Source organism: Pinus tabuliformis, chromosome 7, assembly GCF_031772625.1.
Source record: "Pinus tabuliformis cultivar Carrire ecotype Pingquan chromosome 7, CPIR1, whole genome shotgun sequence".
Lineage (NCBI taxonomy): Eukaryota > Viridiplantae > Streptophyta > Pinopsida > Pinales > Pinaceae > Pinus > Pinus tabuliformis.
In genome coordinates this window covers 519265431-519290908 of record NC_142293.1, presented here as the reverse complement: position 1 = coordinate 519290908, position 25478 = coordinate 519265431, and the positions used below count along the sequence as shown (strand labels likewise).

Genomic DNA, 25478 nt, shown 5'->3' with positions numbered 1-25478 from the left:
TCCACAGGAAAAGGTGAACCACTCATCCTATGCATATGTCATCAACCATATGGAAAGGTGAACCACTCACCCTATGCTTAATCATATTGGGGTATATACTCCATAGGGGAAGGTGAACCACTCATCTTGTGCTCATATAGCTCCAAGAAGTACCCTAAGCCCCCAAGAGCTCCCAAAGCTCAATGTCCAACACAAGCGGGACCCTCATGGGAGGGTCTTTCCACGACTTCAAGTCTCTCTTGGAAGGCTAAGAACTTAGCCTTCTCCAAGGGCTTCATGAGGATGTTAGCAACTTGCTCATCAGTCTTGATGTGTTGGAGCCTTATTGATCCTCATTGTACCATATACCGGATAAAGTGGTACCTGATATCAATATGCTTAGAGCAATTGTGGAACACGGTATTCTCTGAAAGGTGAATCCCATTCAGGGTATCGCAATAAATGATGGTGGTAGCTAGCACATGCTAAAATAGCTCATTGAAGAGCTTCCTTAACCAAATAGCTTCATAATAGGCCATACTAGTTGTAATATATTTGGCCTCGATGGTGCTTAGAGAAATCGATTTCTGCTTCTTGCTCATCCAAGAAATTGAAATAGATCCCAAATAGAAGCAACATCTTAACATGGTTTTTCTATCTACCACACTGCCAGCCCAATTAACATCAAAATATCCATGTAGCCTCAAATTCCCAGCAGTGTATCTCAGTCCATAGTTGATAGTGCCATGAAGATATCTTAAGAGATTATTTGCAACAATCCAATGTATATGATGAGGCTCAACCATATATTGACTCAAGTATTTACAACGAAGCATATGTCCGATCAGTAGTTTACCAAGAACATCAGGCACCCCACAAGCTGTCTATATTTAGAAAGATTTTCCAATTTCGGACCAACAACACTTCCACATAGCTTCTTGAAGTTTAGTTCCATCGGAATAGACACAGACTTGCATTCAACCATCCCACATCTTTCTAGCAACTTCATAATGTATTTCCCTTGAGAAAGGAAAATATTGCATGGCTTTTTCCACACCTCCAAGCCTAGGAAGTAGGCATCAGTCCTAGGTCCTTCATCTTGAATTCGGAAGTCAACTCCCTCTTGCATTGATAGATGAGAGGGTTTGCACTATCTAGAAAGAGATCATCAACATAAAGTACCAAAATAAGTGGCATGTCTTTTTCAACGTTGAAGTATAGGTTTGGATCAACATAACTTCTTGTAAATCCCAACTCCATAAGATAGCTATCAATCCTCTCATACCAAGCCCTAGGGGCTTGCTTTAACCCATAGAGTGCTTTCTTCAACTTGCATACATGAGACCTTCGATCTTGTACTTCAAACCCTTGCGGTTGTTCCAAGTAGACTTCCTCCTTAAGTGAGCCATGCAAGAAAGCAGTCTTGACATCCATTTGATGTAGGCCCCATCCTTGATTGACAACAAGAGCAATTATGGATCAGATAGTGGTATATTGAGCCATTGGTGCAAATATTTCATCATAGTCCACTCCTTCCTTTGGAGAGAAACCACGAGCCATGAACCTAGCCTTATACTTTTCAGCACTTCCATTAGCTCCATGTTTTATCTTCTAGATCCATTTGGAAGTGGCCATAGACTTGTCCTTGGGTGTGTGCACCACTTCCCATACATCATTCTTTGTAACACCCTTCTCCCACATCTACCCAAGTAACCGACCAACTGGGGTAAACATGTGACGAGAGGCTACTATGATTGGATTCAACCTCCTAGGTGACCTTAAGGAAGTGGAATCGACGAAAATACAACATACAGACCTTCCACATCAGCTACAAGACTCCTAGGAACTATCCCAACCACTCAGGTAGCTAGCCCCTGGGTCCCACTAAATTTTTTGACCACTTGACCTCTAAACGCTCTCATGCTATAGGCCTACCAGCGTCCAAGAGGCTTTGGACGCTCTCATGACAAGGCATGCCAACGTCCTCAGGATTTGAGCCACTTTTTCAGGCCCAGAGCCCAGGTCACTGCCCAAAATTGAATGACACCTTCAGAACAGTAGGATAATAGGGAAACAATGATGCAAAAGTAAATACTTGAACAAGCCCTTAACCGCCCCCTACTAGCCATGACAGACGTTTCGTCAAACATATCACAAATACGTAATTTACAGGTGTAAACAACAGATTTAAGCATATGGATATCATACTTATGTGAGAATAGCTAAGAACTATTGTTCCCTCATATCATTTGCTGCATTATCATCTATTAGGTCATAGATACATTGTCCACTCACTTACAAGTAAAAACATGATGAGAGCCTTACATAGCCACTGTCATAAAACAAATACATAACCAACATAATAGAAACAGAAATACCAATGAAATCACACCCATATGATCCACATATAAACCAATATAATACTCATAGATATCAAGGAGAAATAACCTCATATTAATGATGCAAAATCCAAAACCGGGATGGGACTTCCACGTTCCACTCGACCGTAGAATGGCTGATCCAAATCTCTCTTCATCCATTCACCCCCGTGCCATATTCAAAGCATGAATGTGGGACTCAAACCAAAAGAACCAACCAGGGCATCCGAGGCTAAACCACCTCACCCTCATCAATAGAAACCAAGCTTTACTGTAATCCATCCGAGATCACTAGGCCAACACAAGGAACATGTAATAACATGCTTTACCATGATCTCCACTAGATAACTAGGCCAAACAAGCATGGATGCCACCAGATTTCTCCACCTTTACCGTGAGGAATTTTCATGTCTCTTAGTCTTTGAGGCTTTACCACAATCCACTGTTCGATCCAGGGATCACTAGGTCCTAAACTGAGACACCACCCTCTAGGATTTACTGTATATCCTGCCATTCACTGGTAAGGATTCCTAGGCCTAGTAAAGGGAAACCACTTCTAGGCTTTACTGTATATCCCGCCATTCACCGACAAGGATTCTTAGGCCCACCGAGGCAACACAATCCTGGCTTTACCGCAACCCACAATCTGGCTCAAGGGTCACTAGGTCAGTGGCTTTACTGTGATTCACAGTCCGATTCAGTGACCACTAGGCCATGTGCTCTCTCATTCGTAGATCCACCTCACTCGGCTTCCAATCCATCCGACAATCAAGCTCAACCAAAACATGAGAACCCCATCACACCATGCTATCCAGAAATGGAAAGGCTAGGCTGAAAACACTGTAACACCTAGAAAAACCCATGCCATAACAACAAAAGAACCACATGCAATACCATGCATGCCAAATTTAAAAAGGAAAATACACATGTAAATTGATACCCACAAATAATATTGTTGTAGCTGCTTGATCCTACTCTTCCTTGCTTGATCTTTGCTTCCTCTTGCTTTCTTTTCCTTTCTTGATCCAATGCCAAAGTGCTCCAAGAAAACTCAAGTGTCTAAGAGCGAGAGAGAGAGAGAGAATAATAAGAGAGCTCCAAAACTGAACTGAAAAATGTTACAAACTGATCCTCACAAGCTTTTTTCTTAATTAGGCCTTTATTTTCTTTATTTTTCTCCTCACATGCAACTTGTGACCTTTCACCTTCCTTTTCTTCTAATTTCCATTATTTTCATAAATAAATGTGTCGAAAATGTCATTTTGCCTTTCCAAAGCCTTAGTCATTGCCTTCGCCAATTTCCTTAGCCATAATAAACCAAATGAACACCCACTAGGATGTCTTGCCCAACATTCAGCTTGGAATAAGTGTCCCATCAACCGTGGTTATTATTTTTGCCTTTATTAACTTTTATTACATGGAATTTTCACTAAGGCCATTACATAACTCTCCCCCTTGGGGGACACCGTCCTTGGTGTTCAATGACACCTATACCTCAACAAAACCATTAAAAAACGAACATACTACCCATGGAGCTTTATAACATAACTCGATGCAGTATTTACAATGATCACCTTGTTGATAAGCAAACCAACATGACAACATAACAAATATAACATCATAGTGACATGAAACTCATACCGCTTATTGTAGCTTTATAGCATAGCTCATGGCGATATTTACATCCATATACATATGTACATATACCAAAACATCCCTAAACATGTGCCAAAACATATACCAAAACACCATACCAAAACTGTTTTGCCTCAACTGGAAAACAATGAAGGATACATAACCCGCATTTGATCCACCATCTCCAATGTAGCTTCATCGGGCCCAAAGTGCCTCCACTGCACTTTATCCTGCTCGATTGCTTGGTTCCGGAGCATGAGCACCTTTTTCTGCAATATACACTGAGGCTCCAGCTGGAATTCTCCATCTGGTTCCACCTGCAATACAAACCAGTCAATCACATGATCAACATCTTTAACATACTCCTTAAGCAATGACACATGGAAAACGTCATGGACTTTTATTGTTGGAGGCTTCACAAGTCGATAGACTACTGGCGTCCTCGGGATTTGAGCCACTTTTTCAGGCCCAAAATCCAGGCCACTGCCCAGAATTGAATGACACCTTTAGAATAGTAAGATAATAGGGAAACAATGATGCAAAAGTAAATACTTGAACAAGCCCTTAACCGACCCCCTACTAGCCATGACAGGCGTTTTGTCAAACATATCACCAATATGTAATTTACAGGTGTAAACAACATATTTAAGCATAGGTATATCATACTTATCTGAGAATCGCTAAGAGACATTGTTCCCTCATATCATTTGCTGCATTATCATCTATTAGGTCATAGATACATTGTCCATTCACTTACAAGTAAAAACATGATGAGAGCCATACATAGCCACTGTCATAAAACAAATACATAACTAACATAATACCAACAGAAATACCAATGAAATCACAGCCATATGATCCACATATAAACCAACATAATACTCATAGAAATACAAGGTGAAATAACCTCATATTAATGATGGAAAATCCAAACCCGGGATGGGACTTCCATGTTCCACTCGACGGTAGAATGGCTGAACCAAATCTCTCTTTAGCCATTCATCCCCGTGCCATATTCCAAGCATGAATGTGGGACTCAAACCAAAGAACCAACCAGGGCATCCAAGGCTAAACCACCTCACCCTCATCAATAGAAACCAAGCTTTATTGTAATCCATCTGAGATCACTAGGCCAACACAATGAACATGTAATAACATGCTTTTACCGTGATCTCCACTAGATCACCAGGCCAAAAAAGCATGGATGCCATTGGATTTCTCCACCTATACTTTGAGGAATTTTCATGTCTCCTAGTCTCTCAGGCTTTACCACAATCCACAGTTTGATCCAGGGATCACGGGGCCCTAAATCGAGATACCACCCTCTAGGCTTTACTATATATCCTGTAATTCACTGACAAGGATTCCTAGGCCTAATCAAGGGCAACCACCTCTAGGCTTTACTGTATATCCTGCCATTAACCGACAATATTTCTTAGGCCCACTGAGGCACCACAATCCTGGCTTTACCGCAACCCACAATCTGGCTCAAGGGTCACTAGGTTAATGGATTTACTGTGATTCACAGTCTGGTTCAGGGACCACTAGGCCATGTGCTCTATCATTTGTAGATCCACCTCACTCGGCTTCCAATCCATCCGACAATCTAGCTCAGCCAAAACATGAGAACCCCATCACACCATGGCTATCCAGAAATGGAAAGGCTAGGTTGAAAACACTGTCACACCTGGCAAAACCCATGCCATAACAACAAAAGAACCACATGCAATACCATGCATGCCAAATCTAGCAAGGAAAATACACATGTAAATCGATACCTGCAAAGAATACTGTTGTAGCTGCTTGATCCTGCTCTTCCTTGCTTGATCTCTGCTTCCTCTTTCCTTCTTTTCCTTTCTTGATCCAATGCCAAAGTGCTCCAAGAAAACTCTAAGTGTCTAAGAGAGAAAGAGAGAGAGAGAGAGAGAGAGAATAATAAGAGAGCTCCAAAACTGAACTGACAAAAGGTTACAAACTGATCCTCACAAGCCTTTTTCTTAATTAGGCCTTTATTTTCTTCATTTTCCTCCTCACTTGCAACCTGCGACCTTTCACCTTCCTTTTCTCCTAATTTCTATTATTTTCATAAATAAATGTGCCAAAAATGCCATTTTGCCTTTCCAAAGCCTTAGCCATAATAAACCAAATGGACACCCATTAGGATGTCTTGCCCAAAATTAAGCTTGGAATAAGTGTCCCATCAACCGTGGTTATTATTTTTGCCTTTATTAACTTTTATTACATGGAATTTTCACTAAGGCTGTTACAGAACCCTCCCCATTGGGGACACCATCCTCGGTGTTCAACCATACCTATACCTCAACAAAACCGCTGAAAAACGAACATATTGCCTTTGGAGCTTTATAACATAGCTCAATGCAATATTTACAATGATCACCCTACTGAGAAGCAAACCAACATGACAACATAACAAATATAACATCATAATGACATGAGGCTCATACCGCTTATTGGAGCTTTATAGCATAGCTCATGGTGGTATTTACCTCTATATACATATGTACATATACCAAAACATCACCAAACATGTACTAAAACATATACCAAAATTGCTTTCCCTCAACCGGCAAACAATGAAGGCTACATAACCCACATCTGGTTTGCCATCTCCAATATAGCTTCATCGGGCCCAATGTGCTTCCACTGCACTTTATCCTGCTCGATTGCTCGGTTCCGGAGCATGAGCACTTTTTCTGCAATATACATTAAGGCTATGGTTGTAATTCTCCATCTGTTTCCACCTGCAATACAGACCAATCAATCACATGATCAACATCTTTAACATACTCCTTAAGCAATGACACATGGAAAACATCATGGACTTTCACTGTTGGAGGCATCGCAAGTTGATAGACTACTGGCGTCCTCGGGAGTTGAGCCACTTTTTCAGGCCCAGAGCCCAGGGCACTGCCCAGAATTGAATGACACCTTCAAAACAGTAAGATAATAGGGAAACAATGATGCAAATGTAAATACTTGAACAAGCCCTTAATCGCCCCCCTACTAGCAATGATAGGCGTTTCGTCAAACATATCACAAATATGTAATTTATAGGTGTAAACAACATATTTAAGCATAGGGATATCATACTAATCTGAGAATTGCTAAGAACCATTGTTCCCTCATATTCTTTGTTGCATTATCATATATTAGGTCTAGATACATTGTCCATTCACTTACAAGTAAAAACATGATGAGAGCCATACATAGCCATTGTTATAAAACAAATACATAACCAACATAATAGCAACAGAAATACCAATGAAATCACAGCCATATGTTCCACATATAAACCAATATAATACTCATAGATATACAAGGAGAAATAACCTCATATTAATGATGCAAAATCCAAACCCGGGATGGGACTTCCACGTTCCACTTGACCGTAGAATGCCTAAGGCAGATCTCTATTTAGCCATTCACCCCTGTACCATATTCCAAGCATGAATGTGGGACCCAAACCAAAAGAACCAACCATGGCATTTGAGGATAAACCACCTCACCCTGTTAATTTTAGGTGTGTTCTATGCTAGAGCAATTTATTTCAATTTTCACATTTAGCTCATCATATTTTCCAGATTAGCAATCACATCAGCATTAAAGTAAACTACAGATAGAACATAAATATAAATCGCAGAAGACAAGCCAAGACAAGAGTACACACGATGTGGTGCTAGCCAGGGACAAACCCCACAATGTGGGGAAACCCTTGATCAATTCTTATTTTATGTTCTTCAAAGTTCAGCAGAGAAAGTGAGAGAGATAGTACATTTATAATAGAAGTCAACGCTTTGACTTTTGATATCTACAGAGATCAGTTGAAGACATATTGCTTCAACTGATTCTCTTTCTTCACCTATCATAGTGCTGCATCTCATCCATTTGCTGCACCTTATCGTGTAGCACCATCATGCTGTATCATACATCATCATGCTGCTCATGATCACTATGCTGCCCATACATCACGCTACCCTTGCATCATGTTGCCCATGATCTCATCTATCATGCTGCCCATGATCTCATACATCACGCTGTTGAGACTGTGTCCTTTCACTAGTCTGCCAAGGATCTCTTGACCATCATCAAAACCTATTTCGATATCAGAGTTATGCCAGGACTTCTAACATAATCTTTATTGAGCCGAGAGAATAGATCTACCACAGCTGTTCATTGTGTTTGGGCTGCTACAGAGATGCTTCAATCAAGATCACCATCAAACTGAGACTGAGATTGTAGGATGCTAATGCTGTTCCTTTGAAAAGAGTAGAGACATCTTTTATGCCATGGTTGTCCATCCATCCGTGGTTCTTTCCATTCCATCTATTCGAGATAAAGGTTGTCTGCACCTAATCATTCAAGGTGCACTCGATGCCTTTAGACCCCAAGGTGCCCTAATATAATTACGAATCTGTTTCTTATACATATGTGAAAATTCTAGAGAGAAGATGTAAGGTCTATTCCTTCTTTACGGATCCCTGCACCTGTACTTTACAAAAGATTCAGAGATAAAAATATGAGATCTGTTCCTCCCTTTATGCGAGGTTTGTCCCTCCTGTATAGCGTACACCTGCACTGTGGATTGAGCAATGTATAATTATTTCCATGATCTGCGTGTAAATGTCTCCTTGAACAACGTGTAAGGAGTCTCTATGCCCAATGTATAAAACTTCTTTGGACAGCGTATTAGGGCGTGCATATAAGGGTTTCTTGCACAATGTATTAGAGTCTCCTTAATGCGGATAGGGCCTTTCCTTTGGCTGCATATGAGGCCTCCTTTACTGCGGCCAGACCTCTGCGGCTAGGGCAACGTACAACAGCTAGGGCATCACTTTAAGACCAACGTATCACTCATGGTGTCTCTCTCCTTCACCAAAAACCCAGACGCGGGGAGGAGGAGACTACACATGAAGAGGTTTCTTCCAAATGATTTCAAGTCCTCTATATTTATACTAAAAACGTAGATGATGAATAGACACAACTATTGGGCTTCTGAGCCTACTCAAGTTGCTGGTCGGCTTGATGATAATTTCATAATCAAAATAAATTCATATCTCCATAAATACTTATCGGAACCGGATGATCTTTAGATCAATCCTACACCTCTTGATGAGAGGGATCCAATAAAAATATCAGTTTCCATATATAAAATGACCCACATGGATTTTAGCCCTAGTTGCCAATTTTAACACTCCCTCTCAACTAGGGAGAACTCCATTTGCTGATCCATATGTCCGGCTGTACTATCTCTACCATCAGTGCCCTGCACTGCTCTGCTCAGCTCTGTTGGCTCTGCGAGCTTTGCTCTGCTCTGATGGCTTTGCTGGCTCAGCTCAGCTCTACTAGCTCTGCTCTGCTCTGCTTAGCTCTGTTGGCTTTGCTTAGCTCTGTTAAGCTCTATTGGCTCTGCTCTGCTCTGTTGGCTTTGCTCTGCTTTGCTCAGCTCTAATGGCTCTGCTCTGCTCAACTTAGCTCTGCTGAACCATGAAGAAGAAGAATTGATCGAGAATGAGTCATACCATTCTCCACTGACCTGAAGTCAGTCTCAGAGTGTGTACCACTGGTCCCAGACCAATCTCAACTGGCCCAAAGTCACCGTCATAGTGGGTACCACTCTTACCACTGGTCCCAAACCAATATCATCAGTCTTAGAGTGTGTACCACTGGTCCTAGACCAGTCTCAACCGACCCAAAGTTAGCGTCATAGTATTTACCACTCTCACTGGTCCCAGACCAGCCCTACACTAACTCGAAGTCAGTCTCAGAGTATGTATCACTCTCACTCGTCCCAGACCAGTCCTACACTGACCCGAAGTCAATCTTAGAGTATGTACCACTGGTCCCAGACCAGTCCTACACTGACCCAAAGTTAGTCTCAGAGTATGTACCACTGGTCCCAGACCAGTCTCAACCGACTCGAAGTCAGTGTCATAGTAGGTACAACTCCTACAATTGGTCCTAGACCAGTATCATTGATCCCAGATCAATGAAGGTCATCCTAGCATAAGGAGTACGGTAGATACAACGATGTGTCCATCGGTACTACTATGGTCCCTATCCTCATTTCCCTACTCATTGATCAGATGAGAGGTACTTCCCATGAGTCCCAGACTGCATGGGTAGGATGCCTTGACAGGAGAACTAATCAATCTTGTCCTCACAGGAGAACTAGTCATCCTACTACACAATCGCCATGGAGAACACATCATCCAGGCCTCACAGGAGAGCTAATCATCCTGCTACATAATCGTCATGGAGAACACATCATCCAGACCTCACAGGAGAACTAATCATCCTGCTACATAGTCGTCATGGAGAACACATCATCCAGACCTCACAAGAGAACTAATCATCCTGCTACATAGTCGTCATGGAGAACACATCATCCAGATCTCACAGGAGAACTAATCATCCTGCTACATAGTGGTATCCAAATAGCTCACTGAAGAGCTTTCGTAACCAGAGTGCCTCTTAGGTAGCCATGCTAGCAACAATATACTGTGCCTCGGCGGTGCTCAAAGCCACCGACTTCTGCTTCCTACTTATCCAGGATATTGAAGCAAATCCCAAGGAGAACCAGCACTGAGAAGTGCTCTAGTGATCCTCCACACTGCCTGCCCATTCAACATTTGAAATATTCCAGGCAGTGTATCTCAATCCATGAGAGATTGTGCCCAGAAGATATCTCAAAAGATTCTAGGCACCAATCCAGTGAAGCTCAACCAAATATGAGCTCACCATACTAACTGCAAAACATATGTCCGGATGGAGTTTCACCAAGAACATCAACGCGAATGAGTTTATGAAACTCAGAGGCATTTCCCAAATCTGGTCCAACATCACTACCATCTAACTTCTGAAAGTTAAGATCCTCGAGGTAGTCACAGGCTTGCAGTTTATCTATCCAAATTCGGAATCCAACTCCCTTTGTCTTCTACAAATGAGAGGGTCTGCACCTGTCAGACATAGGCGCCAGTATGAGAGGTCTGTCATCCACAACCTTCAGATGCTTTGGATCGATTTCACTCCTAGTGAATCTCAACTTCATCAGACAGTTGTTGATCCTCTCATACTGTGCTCGGGGTGTTTTGGTTCAAGCCATAGAGGGCTTTCTACCACCGCATACATGAGATTCCCGATCATGAATCTCAAACTCCTCGGGTTGTTCCAAACCTGTGGACTTGTGGCATGAGGGGAATGGTCCCCTTTTAAGATTTTCCGTCGGTACATCTCAGACATGTACCTTCATGCTCTTTTTGAATTCAGGCATCCCTGTCATCATCTGACTCACAGACCTTTGGTGCTGTGTCAATGGACATGGTCCCCAGTGGACTTCTTGCAACTTGATATAACCTTGAACTCAAAAATATCTGAGAAAAATCTATTTTCAAACATATACATTTCCATCGATGAGTGCCACCTTGAACCTGTTAGACTCCGTCTTATGTCAGTATGAGATTGATTCTTCTTCAAAACCCTGTTTTGAAGAAGAAATCATTAAATGTGTTGTTTTAGATTATGTAATTTATTCTCCAGCTCTTCAAATGGCAGCTTCTTCAGCTCCTATCCCTGCAAAAGCACAAAAAGAAAGAACATCATCAACAATCAAAGACAGAGCGAACAGAAACAGAGTGTTGCATCCAAATGCCAAAATGATGGAACTGGTTTGGGTCTTGGCATCGATGGGAAGATCTTGTTCCGATGCTTGAAAACTTAGGACATGATATTTTCTTCAACAGTTGTAGATTTTCCAGTTCTTTTGAGTTGGTTTCCCCAGAGTATCACTTTAGTGATACATGCCTTGATTATGGTGTTGAGCAACCTCCTACAGCTGGTTGAGGTACTTATCTTTAGTTTTGTTGGACATCAACATGATTGTTGGACCTATGGAACAAATGTCAATGCTTTTTAGTAAGGTTTATGGAGGTGGACAGATTCCTAACTACAAGGTAGTCTGGTTAGCTACTACAAATATTTCAAGTATGGATTTAGAGAAGTTGAAGAGTGGAATGGTTCCATGCGACCTAATAATACATAAACCGATTCATGGCTCCCGCCTTCATGCTGTTTGGGAACTTTTACAGGACCTTATTATGAAAAGAAAGCCACAGCCTTCAGACAGAAGTTAAAGCATAGTCTGTTTTGGAGCAGAAGCAAACAAGTGATGAACCTGGCAGAATTGAATCTGTTTATAGAAATGGAATGGGTTTGGGCAATAGACAAGATCAAAACCAGTTGCAGTTAGTATTCACAAAATTTGACAAGAAATATAAAGACCACAACAGTAGTCAATAATGGAATTGGATGTTTGGCAAATTGCGCAATCTCTGAAGAATTGGAGCTGGCAGAGATTCTGTAAGGAGCAAAGTGCTGGACAAATCATCCATCTATATGGAGACCAATATATAATTGATGCCATGGATTGTTTGTGGTAGCACCGTATTAGTGGGGTTCCAGTCATTGATCGCCACAGTAAAAGAATTGCAGAGAGGATCGGTGCGCGACCCGTCCACAGCTGTGCGCGACCTGTTGGGTGCGCGCGACCCGTCCAGGGGGTCCCAACAGTTGCAAATAACATGGGCGCGACCCGTTGGGTATGCGCGACCCGTCCAGTCCTGCACGCGACCTGTCAGGAGCTCACCTACAACAAATACTTATAAACTTCAAGAAGACCCCAGGTAGTGTTGGGAACACAGATGTAGGGCTTCTGCTGGATAATCATAAGCTTTTCAGCAAAAGGAGGACGTTGACCATTAAAGGATTTCTCAATTCAGAAGTTCAACATAATGATACAGTGCTGTTTAGGATGCAATGGCCACAATATGCTGATCTTCGGGTTAATGGAGTAAATGTGCGCGTGACAAATAGGCCAGGGCCTCAGTTGTTAGGTTTCAATGGGCGTGATGACTGTGCAGGGATCATAGCTTGCAGTAGGGAAGGAACCAACAAAGTGTCATTGTCAGCTTATGATGCTCGGCAATTTTGTCTGGGTGTGAGGATTGTTAAACGTCGAACTTCTGAACAGGTTTTGCGTTTAGTGCCTCATGAGACAGAAGGTGAACCTTTAGAAGAGGCTCTTGCTCGTGTTCGGCGTTGTATTGGTGGTGGCTCTCTGGAAAACAGTGAAGATGGTGAGAGTGATCTTGAAGTTGTTTCAGATTCTGTTACAGTGAATCTCCGTTGTCCGATGAGTGGATCGCGTATAAGAGTAGCTGGAAGGTTTAAACTTCGTAAACATATGGGTCGTTTTGATCTTCAATCTTTGATAGAGCTCACCCAGCATACACGAAAGTGGCAGTGCCCTATATGTCTGAAGAATTTTTCATTAGAGAACATTGTAATAGACCAGTATTTCAGTCGCATTGCATCTATAATGAAAAACTATCCAGAGGATGTTTGTGAAGTGCTACCTCCTCCCTCGTGTTTAAATGAAGCATCTGTACTAATATGTTCAATTTTGAAGTATGCCAATGAACCAGAATTAGTGACAACACATAAGATTGAAGCACTTTTACAAGTTTGGGCAGATTTGGTAGCTGAATGGAGTGCGTGGGAAGAAGATGAGGATCTAGCTGTATTTGAAACAATTCATGAAGCTATTATTTTGAATGAAAGGTGCGAGCTTAAAAATTTCATAATGGCAGCTGTTCCACCACCGCCAGCCCCACCTGTTGCGTATTGCCACATTCATAAGCTCAGCAATAGAATTGGCATATTCTGCTGTAACATGGCGTGCAAGTTTTCTTGCTCATTCTCTTCTTCATGTTCCAAAATTTTCATTTGAAAGTGAAGGCACAAGAACTGCACTAGTAATCCGTTTTGCACAGGCATCACATTCACGTTTCAATCAACTGAAGAGTAGGTCTGTTCCACTTGGGAAACCACTTCTCCTCGTTGTTGCAGCATGCTATTTATGCTCCCCGAGTTCAGTGCAGAAGGTTTTGTTAGAACAAAAGGATGGAATGGATCCTGGCAATGGATTTTTAAAATGGGCTGAATCATTGGCATATTTAGCCGACAATTCTTCTGAGCCAGGGTTGACGCTGGAATCAGAGATTAAGCTAGTTGTGATGACATTGGTGAAAGTGTCGGAACATCTTCAAGCATTGCCATGTAATCATATGATGTTGGAGGTGGCACATACATGTTTTCGGTCTCTGTTAGATGCAACAAGTCGATTGAAAGAAGTTCAGAAAGCGAAGGTGAAAAGTCAGAACACTAAAGCCAAAAATAAGCAAAGACATCTGTCACCAGAAGAATAGGATTCGTATTCCTATCTATGAACTCAGTTAGTCATACAATGGGATCTGCGCTCCATGTGTCGGCCATCAGAGGATTTTTAGGGAGACTCTGTTTTATTTTAGAATAGAGGAAACGTTCTTTGCCATTTTTATAATTGCAGGTGAAACAACGCCCCTGTTTTGGGGTCGATTTGTTTTTCCTTAGCAGATTTTTATTTAATGTATTTAAAAATCATTTAAGTGAAGAGAGGGGAGAGTTCTGAGTGCTGGAAGAGAGAGAGCTTACCATGTACAGTTTTTGGCAGAGAGTTTAATGAAAATACAGCTCTGACTTCTGAGATTCGTGTGGTATGATAATTTAGCATAAGTCTTCCTTTTATTTCATATGTAAACTGTTATGTTTCATTTCACTTCATGATCATTTCTAATTGAGCAAATGAAGTGTTTAGGTAGAATTCATAGTATTATATGCTCTGCCTATAAGTTTGTTCATATTTAATGTTTTCTTCTGTTTGACAAGGATTCAACTCCTATGACCTTGTCAGCTCCTCACCAGTCTTGCCATTCCATTTAATTTAAATTTGATGTTAGATTTCTTGCCTACCTTGCCTCAGGAGATAATCTGTGGTTTTGATTATAATTCTCTGTTCAAGTTGTTCCTTTGCCCTATGCAGCCTAGAAAAACCCCATCATTTTATTAAAAACCCTTTTTATCAATTTACTAGCCTAAAATCAGTGTTAACATATTGGTCATCTCATCCATTGAAGATTTTACCGAGATAGACCGGAGAGAGCCTTCTCCTGCCCCGTAGGGCTAGCTACGAGGCTAAATGGTTTGATGTGGCCTTGAGGTTTACCTTTCTCAGCCTGAGGTGAAATTTCAAGCGCTAACAGAACCTTTGACTTCCATTGCTGAAATGGACACCAGGTTCGTCTTGCGATCAGGTACATAAAAGTGTTTCTGTAAATGAATTGAGTTACCCTCATTCAATTTAGGGGTAACATTCCATACACCCTTTCCAAGATAGGTGGTATCTGCTCCAAGTATAATCCCATGATTATCTATCCGATGAAGTGCCTGGGGTTCTTTGCTTTCTTGAAGAGTCGACCATTTCTCCTTGATGAACTGTATTACCTGTCATTCCCTTGACCTTGGAATGATTTGTTTATCCTCATCAAGAGAAGTGTCTCTGCCATTCAGACACTCCTTCACATAATGGCCGAACTTATTGTAACCAAGGCATCTGTCTTTCCTTCCATCCTTAGATCTGAACTTCCCAATGAAGTGATCTTTAGGTAGGCCATCGGAAATTTCTGCTGCACCATTCTAATAATATTCTCTACTTCGATTTCACCCTTAGTGAATTAGAAGAGGGATGATGAACCCATTGATCCTTTTGTCCTGTCCCAACTGTCTTTGGCGATTGCTTTTTTTTTTTTCACTCTTGTTTGGGCATTGTCTTCACCTTAGCTCTGATACCATGTTAAATTTTAGGTATGTTCTATGCTAGAGCAATTTATTTCAATTTTCACAGTTAGCTCATTATCTTTTCCAGATTAGCAATCACATCAGCGTTAAAGTAAATTGCAGATAGAACATAAATATAAATCGCAGAAGACAAGCCAAGACAAGAGGACACACGATGTGGCGCTAGCCAGGGACAAAACCCACAATGTGGGGAAACCCTTGATCAATTCTTCTTTTATGTTCTTTAAAGTTCAGCACAGAAAGTGAGAGAGATAGTACATTTACAATAGAAGTCAACACTTTGACTTTTGATATCTACAGAGATCAGTTGAAGACATATTGCTTCAACTGATTCTCTTTCTTCACCTATCATAGTGCTGCATCTCATCCATTCGCTGCACCTTATCGTGTAGCACCATCATGCTGCATCATGCATCATCATGTTGCTCATGATCACTATGCTGCCCATACATCATGCTACCCTTGCATCATGTTGCCCATGATCTCATCTATCATGCTGCCCATTCATCATGCTGCCCATGATCTCATACATCACGCTGTTGAGACTGTGTCCTTTCACTAGTCTGCCAAGGATCTCTTGACCATCATCGAAACCTATTTCGATATCAGAGTTATGCCAGGACTTCTAACATAATCTTTATTGAGCCGAGAGAATAGATCTACCATAGCTGTTCATAGTGTCTGGGTTGCTACAGGGATGCTTCAATCAAGAGCACTATCAAACCGAGACTGAGATTGTAGGATGCTAATGTTGTTCCTTGGAAAAGAGTAGAGACATCTTTTATGCCATGGTTGTCCATCCGTCCATGGTTCTTTCCATTCCATCTGTTTGAGATAAAAGTTGTCTGCACCTAATAATCATTCAAGGTGCATTCGATGCCCTTAGACCCCAAGGTGCCCTAATATAATTACGAATCTGTTTCTTATGCATATGCGAAAATTCTAGAGAGAAGATGTAAGGTCTATTCCTTCTTTGCGGATCCCTGCACCTGTACTTTATGAAAGATTCAAAGATAAAAACATGAGATCTATTCCTCCCTTTGTGTGAGGTTTGTCCCTCTTGTATAGCATACACCTGCACCGTGGATTGACCAACGTATAATTATTTCCATGATCTGTGTGTAAATGTCTCCATGAACAGCGTGTAAGGAGTCTTTATGCCTAGCGTATAAAACTTCTTTGGACAACGTATTAGGGTGTGCGTATAAGGGTTTCTTGCAGAGCGTATTAGAGTCTCCTTAATGCAGATAGGGCCTTTCCTTTGGCTGTGTATGAGGCCTCCTTTACTGCGGTCGGATCTCTGTGGCTAGGGCAACATACAGCATGTAGGGCATCACTTGAAGACCAACGTATCACTCATGGTGTCTCTCTCCTTCACCAAAAATCCAGATGTGGAGAGGAGGAGACTACACATGAAGAGGTGTCTTCCAAATGATTTCAAGTCCTCTATATTTATACTAAAAACGTAGATGATGAATAGACACGACTATTGGGCTTCTGAGCCTACTCAAGTTGCTGGTCGGCTCGATGATAATTTCATAATCAAAATAAATTCATATCTCCATAAATACTTATCAGAATCGGATGATCTTTAGATCAATCCTACACCTCTCGATGAGAGGGATCCAATAAAAATATCAGGTGCCATAAATAAGATGACCCACATGGAGTTTATCCCTAGTTTCCAATTTTAACACACCCTCATCAATAGAAACCAAGCTTTACTGTAATCCATTCCAGATCATTAGACCAGCACAATGAACCTGTAATAACATGCTTTACCATGATCTCCACCAGATCACTAGGTCAAACAGGCATGTTTGCCATCGAATTTCTCCACCTATACTGTGAGGAATTTTCATGTCTCCTAGTCTCTCAGGGTTTACCACAATCCACAGTTCGATGCAGGGACCACTAGGCCCTAAACCGAGACACCACCCTCTAGGCTTTATTGTATATCCTGCCATTCTCCGGCAAGGATTCCTAGGCCTAATCAAGGGCAACCACCTCTAGGCTTTACCGTATATCCTACCATTCACTAGCAAGGATTCTTAGGCCCACCGAGGCAACACAATCCTGGCTTTACCGCAACCCGCACTCTAGCTCAAGGGTCACTAGGTCAATGGCTTTATTGTGATTCACAGTCTGGTTCAGGGACCACTAGGCCATGTGCTTTATCATTCGTAAATATCCAATCTATCCGACAATCCAGCTCAACCAAAACATGAGAACCCCATCACACCATGGCTATCCATAAATGGAAAGGCTAGGTTGAAAACACTATCACACTTGGAAACACCCATGCCATAACAACAAAAGAACCACATGCAATACCATGCATGCCAAATCTAGCAAGGAAAATACACATGTAAATCAATACTCGCAAAGAATACTATTGTAGCTGCTTGATCATGCTCTTCCTTGCTTGATCTTTGCTTCCTCTTGCCTTCTTTTCCTTTCTTGATCCAATGCCAAAGTGCTCCAAGAAAACTCCAAGTGTTTAAGAGCAAGAGATAGAGAGAGAGAGAATAATAAGAGAGCTCCAAAACTGAACTGACAAAAGGTGACAAACTGATCCTCACAAGCCTTTTTCTTAATTAGGCCTTTATTTTCTTCATTTTCCTCCTCACATGTAACCTGCGACCTTTCACCTTCATTTTCTCCTAATTTCCATTATTTTCATAAATAAATGTGCCAAAAATGCCATTTTGCCTTTCCAAAGCCTTGGCCATTGCCTTTGCCAATTTCCTTAGCCATAATAAACCAAATGAACACGCACTAGGATGTCTTGCCCAACATTCAACTTGGAATAAGTGTCCCATCAACCGTGGTTATTATTTTTGCCTTTATTAACTTTTATTACATGGAATTTTCACTAAGGCTGTTATAGAACCCTCCCCATTGGGGACACTGTCCTTGGTGTTTAACCATACCTATACCTCAACAAAACTGCTAAAAAACGAACATACTGCCCATGGAGCTTTTTAACATAGCTCGATGCAGTATTTACAATGATCACCCTGCTGAGAAGCAAACCAACATGACAACATAACAAATATAACATCATAATGACATGGCAGTCATACTGCTTATCGGAGCTTTATAGCATAGCTCATGGCGGTATTTACATCCATATACATATGTACATATACCAAAACATCACCAAACATGTACCAAAACATATACCAAAGACGTATACCAAAACACCATACCAAAACTGCTTTGCCTCAACTGACAAACAATGAAGGATACATAACCCGCATCTGATCCGCCATCTTCAATGTAGCTTCATCATGCCCAAAGTGCTTCCACTGCACTTTATTCTGCTCGATTGCTCAGTTCTTGAGCATGAGCACCTTTTTTTGCAATATACACTAAGGCTCCAACTGGAATTCTCCATCTGGTTCCACCTGCAATATAGACCAGTGAATCACATGATCAACATCTTTAACATGCTTCTTAAGCAATGACACATGGAAAACATCATGGACTTTCATTGTTGGAGACATCGCAAGTCGATAGACTACTTATCCAATACTCTCAATAATACTGAAGGGTCCACAAAATCGTGGTGCCATCTTGGCACATGATCCAATCCAGAAGGAGCTCTTCTTCAGTTTGATGCGCAAGTACCCCTGTTCCCCAACCTGGAACTCCTTGAATAGCCCGTTCTGACCTGCATAGCTCTTCTGCCTATCTTGTGACGCCTTTAAATTCTTCTTTATAAACTGCATCTCTTGTTCCATGTCTGCCAACATGTCTAGTCCAATCAACACCCTGTTAACTAGATCGATCCAACTGATGGGAGTATTGCAACTCTGCCCATACAATGCCTCAAACAAACTCATCTTCAAAGATCCCTGATACCCATTGTTATAAGCAAACTCTACTAGTGGAAGATACTCTTCCCACTTTCACTGTTGATACATCACGTATATCCTCAACATGGCCTCCAATATCTGGTTTACCCTGTCTGTCTGTCCGTTCGTCTACAGATGATACGCTGTACTGAAGGCCAACTCTATGCCCAAACCTACAAATAACACCTTCAAAAACTTGGAAGTGAACTTTGCATCCTTGTTTGACACAATCTTCTTTGGAACACCATGCAATTTGACCACATCTCGAATGAATACCTGTGCTAAATTGTTAGCTGAGAATGTAGACTTCATTGAATGAAGTGTGCAATCTTTGTCAACCTGTCCACAACAACTATGATGGAATCATGCTGTCGCACTATCCTCAACAACCTTGTGATAAAGTCCATAGAAATGACTTCCCATTTACATTCTGGAATTGCAATTGGTTGTAGTAGTCCATCTGGATGCTTACACTTTGCTTTCACACACTGACAATCGAAACACCTAGCCACAAACTCCGCTACATCCTTCTTCAGATTCGGCTAATAATAGAATTTCTTTATTGCGATCAATGTCTTCTGATAACTTAATGACCTAACTAAGGTTTCACATGAAACTCCCTCAAAATCACCTTCTTGAGCTCACTATTGTCTAGCACATATATCATGTCTCTGAATCTAACCAATCCATTTGCTGTAAGACAATAATCCACATCCTGTGCACTTGCACCTGTACTTGTACCTGTACTACCACATGTACCTATACCTATACCTATACTCTGTTGCACCCTGTGCACAATCTCCATAGATCTGACATCCTACTGACCTGCCTACAAGATCCTATCCTGTAAGTCTGTCCCATAGGAACTCATAGCTGCTAAGTGATTTACTTGTACCCGTCTACTAAGAGCATCTGCCACCATGTTCTCCCTTCCTTTGATGTATCTGATCTCGAAGTCAAACTCATTGATCGTGGCCAACCATCTAGCCTATCGTACGTTCAGATTCGATTGGTCAAACAAATACCTCAACCCAATGTGATCACTCATTAGTACAAACCTCTTGCCAAGAAGATAGTGCCTCCACATCTTCAATGCATGTATGATCGTTGCTAGCTCAAGATCATGCGTTAGGTAGTTATGCTCATGCTCGTTTAGTTTCTGTGACTCATAGCATACCACCTGTCCATCCTGCATAAGGACCCCACCAAGTCCTCTCTTGCAAGCATATGTGCATACTACAAACTCCTTGTTTAGATCTGCAATCATTAATACTGGTGCATGTGTCAACAATTGCTTAAGCTGTTCAAAACTGGCCTTCACACTCCTCTGTTCATTCAAACTTCTTACCTTTCCTCTGCAATGATGTAATAGGATAAGCAATCTGTGAGAAATTCCTTATGAATCTCCTGTAATAGCTTGCCAACCCCATGAAATACCTCACCTCATCCAAATTCCTGCGAGCTACCCATTCCATAATGGCCCTTATCTTTTCTGGATTTACTGCAATGCCCTCCTTGGAAACAACATGTCCCAAGTAATGTACCTCGGTCTGAAGGAAACTGCACTTGCTGAGCTTATCATACAACTAATGCTCCCTCAATATGTAGAAATTTTGAATAATTTAACACATATTCAACAGAGATTATCCTGATCATGTACTATTACGGAATACATACACAATACATAAGCTCCTCTACGTTGATCATCAATATAGCAACATCAATAACAATAAAACATCAAGAGAATTCACACATTAACACAGTATGTAACCCGGGGAAAGCATCTCGCTAAATACCCCACACTATCTGTATATTAATGATTGAGACCATGTAACATTACAAAGTACAATGCTTATCACAAGCAATCCAGTACCAGCTCCACCTGTTACACACAATACAGCTAAGATCTGATCTCCAAATCTATTCCACTGCTTGCCTACCTCCACTGCTCAATACCTGCTCAAGAATGAATGAGAATGGTCTACCAAACTCGTATTTCACCTCCAAAGAATCACTCACAATGTGTAAGACGTGAGCAGAAGCTACAAACTAGGCAAATACATGAACAAACTCATTGGCATACTCAATCCCTTGATTGTGCAAGATCTGATGCACAACTATAGTCACAACTGATAGCAATCTGATTCTCTAACACCTGTCCCTGCTGAACTGAACACGCACTGACATGAAACTGAGTTAACTGATTTATTCTATAGTTGTATTATGAGTTAATAATTAGTTTAACAACTCATCATTAGTCTATTTGCAGTTAGACTAACTACAACTAGTTTAACCAAGTCAAACTGAATACAACTCCATCAAATCCACAATCAACTCCACCAAACTCAACTGATTGAGTTCTAACTGAAGTCATGCATGCAACAACTCAACTGACTCATAAGAAAAGCGTACTTCCTTCTGACAGCTGCATGGGCCACATCTGTAGCTCAAACTGAAGTGCTCCAAGAGAATAAGATCAAGTTTATAGTCCAAATATTATTATGAGACAATAATATTTGACTTTTCTATTTTTGACAGCCAGTCTAAAAATAGACTTTGATCACCCACACTGTGGTCACCCACACTTTGGTCACCCACATTGTGATCACTCACACTGTGATCACTCACACTGTGATCATCCACACTGTGATCAAAAATAGAACTTGCGCCATAATTTGCCTGCGGGCCCACTTAGTGAAGGCGACTCTTTTCACTAAGCTCCATCATCTTGTTGCAATCTCAACATTCCCTCTCGACAATATATGGATTATCAGCAACCCCTATCCTGCCTCGGTGGTACTCGAATTTGCTCCTGGTGAGAGCTTTCGTCAGAATATCAGCATCCTGATCCTTTGTTGGAATGTATGAAAGCAACATGATCCTCCGCTGCACAATCTCTGATATGATGGTACCTGATGTCAATATGCTTAGATCTATCATGAAATACAGGATTAGCCGAGAGTTTAATGCAACTCTGGTTATCACAGTAAATCACAGTAGGATCCAAATGAGAACCGAACAAACCAACCAGGATCTTCCTCATCCATATAGCCTCGCATGCAGCCAAACTTGCTGCCATATACTCGGCCTCCGCTGAACTGAGTGCCACGGATCTCTGCTTCCTGTTGTACCAAGAAACTGCTGTCGATCCAATACTGAAGACCCCTCCTGATGTGCTCTTTCTGCCCGTTGGGCTCCCTGCCCAATCTGCATCTGTGAAGCCACATAGCTTCACCTCATCCTCCTGTCTGTACCATAAACCATATCCCGATGTGCCTCTCAAGTAGCGCAATACATGCTTGCCCGCCTTCCAGAAGAGCTTGGTAGGCTTAACCATAGCTTGTGAAAGCTGGTTAACTGCATAGCATATATTAGGTCGTGTATTGACCAAATACATCAGCGACCCCACCAACTATCGATAAACAGTGGCATCCACTTCTTCTCCCGAAGTGTCATCCTCCTTCCTCCAACCTCTAGGAAGAGGAGTATCAACAGGCTTGCAGCCATGCATGTTGAACTTCTCCAGTATCTCTTGAGCATACTTGCCCTGAGAAACAAACAGTCCACCACTGCGCTGCCATATTTCCAATCCTAGGAAATAGTGAAGGAGGCCCAAGTCCTTCATCTCAAACTCTGTAGCAAGATCCTTCTTGCATGACAGTATCAACAGCTCATCACCCGTTAGAATCAAATCATAACATATAGTACAATGATAAGCAACTTACCCTCCACCACAATCTGGTATAGGTTAGGATCCGCCTCGCTCTTGGAGAATCCAAGTCCTGTGAAATAGCTGTCTATTCGTGTGTACCAAGCACGTGGTGCTTGCTTCAACCCATACAACGCTCTCTTGAGCCTGCACACATGCGACTCGTTGTTGAAGACCTCAAAGCCTTCGGGCTGCTCAATGTACACCTCCTCCTCAATGACTCCATTGAGGAACACAGTCTTCACATCCATCTGATGAATGTGCCATCCCATCTGCGCTGAGAGAGCAAGAATCGTCCGTATGGAAGAATACCTTGCGACAGGTGAAAAGGTCTCCTCATAATCGATCCCTTCTATCTGTGAAAAGCCTCGGGCAACAAATCTTGCCTTGTACTTCTCCACACTCCCGTCAGCTGCCTGCTTGACCTTGTAGATCCATCTCGAACCCACCACTGATTTTCCTTCCGGTCTAGGAACAATCTCCCATGCACTGTTTCTGACAATAGAATCATACTCTTCCACCATGGCGTCTACCCATGCGGGATCCTCCACAGCTTCCTCGAAAGAGGATGGCTCAGTCACAACACACTTGCTCATCAGAGCCATGTATCCAGTGTACCGATCAGGTGACTGTCTCTGCCTGTGTTGGGCTGTAGGTGGTCCTACAACTTTCTCTGCATCTTGAGCCAGTCGCTTAGCTTCTGTCAAGTGCTTTCGCCCTCTGATGGTTTGCGCTACATGAGTGGTCTCTTCCATTCCATGAACCTCGTCCTGTGGCTGATCCACGTCCTGAAGCTCATCCCTAGGAACTAATAGCTCCTCATCTGCATGCAAGTGTAGCTCCCTCTCAAGCGAACACTTCATGGCTTTCTCCTCCTGAAATTTTATATCCCGTCGCACAACAGTTTTACCACTGTGTGGCAAATACACACGATAGTTGTGGGGCGTATCAGTGTACCCCACAAATATCCCAACCTCTGCGGTCGGCTCCAACTTCTTCCTGGCATCCTTCGTCACATGCATGTAAACATTAGCACCAAAAATCCTCAAATGAGAAAGATCAGGCTTCTTACCAGAATAAGTCTCCTCAGGTGTACTCATGCTAAGTATCCTATGAGGACAACGGTTCTGCACATAAACTGTTGTATTGCATGCTTCCGCCCACAAGTGAAGGGGTAGGCCCTGATCATGCAACATTACCTGTGCAGCACCCACAATCATTCTGTTCTTCCGCTCAGCTACCCCGTTCTGCTGTGGGTTATGGGGAGCTATGAGCTCTCTACGAATCCCTTCTGCCTTGCAGAAATCCTTGAACTCGTCTGAGATGTATTCACCACCATTATCGCTCCTAAGAGCCTTCACCTTCTTCCCCGACTCTTTCTCGACCAGTGCTTTGAATTCACAGAACTTTGAATATGTCTCGCTCTTCTTCTGCATGAAGAAGATCCAACACTTACGAGAGAAATCATCAACAAAAATCACATAATACCTGTGTTTTGCTGTCGAAGCAACTGAGAAAGGTCCACACACGTCTGTGTGAATTCTCTCAAGGATCATCATGGCGCGACTATCCTTCTCGTGAAAGGTGGCTTTCACAAACTTCCCCAAAGTACACCCCTTGCACTGATCTGACTGCGCAAGTGTGCCTTTAGGAAGCCCTGTAGTGATCTGCTGCAGTATCTTCAAGGCTCCATGGTGAAGGTGACCCAATCTCCTGTGCCAAAACTTGCCATCATCTCGGCTCACCAATCCTTCTGCCTTGCCCGCCATTGTTGCGCATCCATCTACATGCAACTGATAAAGGTTCCTCACTCAAACCCCTATCTTCCGGGTCTCACCAGTTGTCTTGCTGCGCAAGAAAGCCTTTCCCTCGCTGAAAACAACATCATACCCCTTGTCTTCTAACATCGCCACTGAGATGAGATTATTCGTCAATCCTGGAACATGCATGACTTCCTTCAATATGAAGGGTTTACCAGACTCCCTCTCAAAGGAAATGGTACCGATACCGGTCGCACTGTATCTACCATCATCACCCATCTCGATGTGCACTCCAAGATCTTTGTCCTCTAGATCAGAGAACAAATCTCTATCTCCCGTCATGTGAAAAGACGCACCACTGTCCAAGAACCACACTGATCCCATCACACTTGAAACCAAGCATGCG

General features: G+C 42.1%; 1 protein-coding gene across 1 annotated transcript in view; it reads left to right on the top strand.

The window, feature by feature from the left end:
• LOC149248345 (lipid phosphate phosphatase epsilon 1, chloroplastic-like) overlaps positions 1-25478 on the top strand; it is a 215121-nt gene that overhangs the window by 6827 nt on the left and 182816 nt on the right. The gene's annotated exons all lie outside the window — the stretch shown is intronic.